This window comes from Elephantulus edwardii, unplaced genomic scaffold, assembly GCF_000299155.1.
Source record: "Elephantulus edwardii isolate Elephantulus edwardi_28Jun2011 unplaced genomic scaffold, EleEdw1.0 scaffold00423, whole genome shotgun sequence".
Lineage (NCBI taxonomy): Eukaryota > Metazoa > Chordata > Mammalia > Macroscelidea > Macroscelididae > Elephantulus > Elephantulus edwardii.
The window spans coordinates 61,823-65,806 of NW_006400173.1; the positions used below are offsets into that span (position 1 = coordinate 61,823).

Consider the following 3,984-nt stretch of genomic DNA (forward strand, 5'->3'; position numbering starts at 1 on the left):
GGAATGGGGGAATTGTATACCAATGAAGGAATTTTTTTCCTTTTTCTTTTCAAAGAGAGGAGCAAACTGGTGGGGGTGGGTGGACAGGGAGAAAAGTGCAGCAATGAATGAATGGAAATCCAAAATCTCTGTAAATGTTTCTTAAAATTAATTTTAAAAAAGGAAATCTACATAAACCGAGCAATATACCATGTTCTTGGATCAGAAAATATAACACTGTGAAAATAGAAATATTATAAAAAACAATGTACAGATACAAGGCAACCCTTATCTAGATACGATTATCATTTTTCAAAAGTTTAAGGTCAACCAAAAAAAAAAAAGGAAGAGACTCAAGGATATGGATTGACACAGTGACTGTACCAATGGGCTCCAATGTGGTGTCAGAGACAATGAAGACAGCACAGGATTGTAAAGGTTTCAGATCTGTTGTTCATGGGGTATCTACAAGTCATACTCAACTCAATGGCACCTAATAATATCAATAACATGGGAAAGCAATCACCATCATCATACGGGAAAAAAATAAACCAAACAACAACCAAAAAACCCCAACAAACTCAAAACAACCCCTTGGATAAGGAAAGATATACTGAGGAAGGGAAGCAAATCAGGAGGCCTTACACTTTTGATTTATAAACCTATTATATAGCCATTCTCTGAAGGAATTGTCAAAAAAACAAGATACCAGGACTTGATGGTATACCAATTGATATATTTCAATAAACTGATGCTGCCCTGAATGTGCTCACCAAGTTGTGACAAGAAATCTGGAGGACAACCACTTGGCCAACTGACTGGAAGAGCCCCTATTTGACCTCATTCCAAAGAAAGGTGAACTAACAGAGTGTAGAAATTAATAAACAATATTATTAGTATAACAAGAAAGCAAGATTCTGCTGAAAATTTTCCAGAAATGACTGGAACAGCACATCAACAGAGAACTGCCAGATGTGCAGGCTGGGTTTAGAAGAGGTCATGATATTCGGGATATTATAGCCAATGTTAGATGGAGCTTGACTGAAAGCAGAGAACACCAGAGGAATGTCTATCTCTGTTTTATTGACTATGCAAAGGCATTTGACTGTATCACAACAAACTGTGGTTAACTCTGAGGAGAATGGGTATCCCAGAACACTTAACTGTGTTTATGTGAAATCTATACTTGGACCAAGAGGCAGTAATCAGAATGGAGGAAGGAAATACTGCATGGCTTAAAACTGGGAAGGATGTACACCAAGGATGTGTCTTATCACCATGCATTTTCAATCTATATGCAGAACAGATAATCCAGGAAGCTGGTCTCTATGAAGAGGAATGTGGCATCAGGATTGAAAGGAGACTCATCAACATCCTGTATTATGCAGATGACACAACCTTGCTTACTGAAACTGAGGAGGACCTGAAGCACTTGCTGCAGAAGGTCAAGGACTGCAGCCTAGATTATGGATTGAAGCTCAACATCGAGAGAAAAAAGATTCTCACCACTGGGCCAATTGGCAGCATCATGATAGCCGGTGAAGAGATTGAGACTGTTAGCAGCTTCAGTTTGCTTGGCTCCACAATCAACACTCTTGGTACCAGCAGCCAACAAATCAAAAGATGAATTGCATTGGGAAAGTCTGCTGTAAGGGACCTCTCCAGAGTACTGAAGAGCAATGATGTTAGTCTGGAGACTAAGGTGTGCCTCATCCAGGCCATGGTCTTCCCTATTACTTGCTACACATCAGAGAGCTGGTCAATGACTAGGGATGATAGGAGAGTTGATGCCTTTGCACTCTGGTGCTGAAGAAGAATATTGACTATACCATGAAACTCTAAGAGAACAAACAAGTTCGTCCTCGAGAAGGTGACACCAGGCTGCTCCTTGGAGGCAAGGATTCTGAAGCTCTATCTGACATACTTTGGGCATGTTGCAAGGAGGGATCAGTCCCTGGAGAGGTACATTATGCTTGGGAGGGTGGAGGGTCTGTTTCCCTGACTTCCTTTCTTGAGGAAGACCCTTGATGAGATGGATTGACTCAGTGACTGTGGGTAGATATGTCAGAGACAATAAGATTGACTCCGGATAGAGCAGGGTTTAGGGCTGTTGTATATAGGGTCTCTATGAGTCTCAGGCAACTCAAAGGCATACAACAACAACAACAATTTATATATAGCCATGGTGAGCGAAACTATGAGGTACTGGTACAATGGTACACATATTGACCAATGGGATAAAATTAAGAAACCAGAGCGGGTGGAAAAAAAAACACACAAAAAAAACCAAAAAAAACAAAACAAAACAAGAAAAAGAAACCATAAGTAAATCTACCCATTTATCCTTTGACAAAGAAACTAAATCCATTAAGTGGGTAACAGTATCTTCAATAACTGAAGCCGAACAAATAAACTATTCATCAGCAAAAAATTGAAACAAGATTTCTACTTTGCATCGTATTTAAAAAATGAACTTAATATAGATCAAGGAAGGGTCCCGTGGCTGCTGGCGCACAGCGAGCGCCAGGCGGGATCCAGATTCTGCGTCCGCCCAGGTCCCCCAGCTTTGTCCACTGCTCCCGGCTCTGCCTCGGCTCACTGAGCCTGGAGGGAAGCCAAGTGGCCAGTGGCACCAGCAGTACTCTGCGTGCCCGAGCAGAGGGCCATGCCGTGCGGGAGGGAGGAGGAAGAGGAAGTCAGTGAGGAAATGTAGGGGCAAGAAGAAGAGAACAGCGTCCTCCTGCTGGAGCAGTCCGTGACGTTGGGTGGCTCCGGCGAAGTGAACTGGCTGGTGGCCCAGATCGGCGAGGCGCTGCAGCTGGACGCGTCCCAGGGCAGACCAGCCTCCCCGTGCTCATCCCCCGGGCCGCCGCTACAGCCCCCACGACCCTTGCCCGTGCTACTGGCGGACAAGGCCCGGCCCCCGGCCCTGTCTCTGTTTCTGTCGCCCGCGCCCACGTCCACGTCGACTGAGGCCGCTGGTCTGGGGGCCCCTGCGCCGCACCCTCAGGGACCGCGGCCGCGTGCGGGGCCAGGCTGCGCCCTACGGCGTGGCGGAACTCATTGCCGGCTCCCGCGCGCCACCGCTACTTCCCCCCAGGGCGGCTTTGATGGGTCTCAGGGATCCGACAGCGCCGCGCAGCCACTGTCTGGCCCTTGCTGGCGAGGTTGGCTCCGCGGTGTTGTAGCGTCCCGCCACCTGCAACAGAGACATGGGCCCCAATCGGAAGCCCGTACCAGTGACAACGACCTGCACCACCAGCTACTGCAGCAGCTATTGCTCTCTGGGAACCTCCTCAAGGAAGCTGTGCGGAGGCGTCACTTGAGATGGCTGCAGCTCCAAGCAAAGCTTCCCCAATGCCCGCCCCTGGGACCCGTGGCAATGGCCCCTACACATGAGCCCCTTTCGCCCCACAACCCTCCAGTAGCTTTTAGTGACCTTGGCACGTCCAGGAGGAGAGTACCGCTCATGGCTGCGGACCTTCTTGTCCCAAAGAGCTAACACTCCTGGGGTGCCCACAGCGCCAGCCTCTGAGGTCTCAAAGTTCCCTGAAAGCTTCAGTTCTGCTCAAGGCTGGTGGAGAACTCGCACTTTTATAAGCTGGAAAAATAAGCTAATGAAAAGGAGGAATAAAATCTCCCCAATGTTTTCTGAGGAGCTGAGGGAGAACATCCTATTTGAAATGTCGGCCCTATTTATCGCAGATTACAATTCGCACCACAAGATTACAGTCCTAGTAAGACTAACCTGTACTGGTGGCACAGCATGCTACCCCTTGGAGACTCAAGGACCCTCTAGCCAAGTGGCCACAGTCCACCCTTCTCAAGATTAAGAGCTGGAGAAGGATGCTGGCCAAGACCCTCAACACCCTCCAGCTCATCTCACTGGGTTCTGGCTGGAAGATAACCCAGTTACTTGATTGACTTTTTCAGGGCTGGTTCCTGATGCATTTAGAGGGAGAAAGAGGAGTAGATATCGATAATTTCAAGGAGTACCCCAAACTG

The 3,984-nt window shown here is 47.5% G+C and overlaps 2 pseudogenes; one reads left to right on the forward strand and one right to left on the reverse strand.

Moving 5' to 3' along the window:
- The window catches only part of LOC102845567, an 11,991-nt pseudogene extending 9,345 nt beyond the window's left edge, over positions 1-2,646 (reverse strand).
- LOC102845977 lies at positions 2,645-3,481 on the forward strand (annotated as a pseudogene).
- Positions 3,482-3,984: the final 503 nt, after the last annotated feature.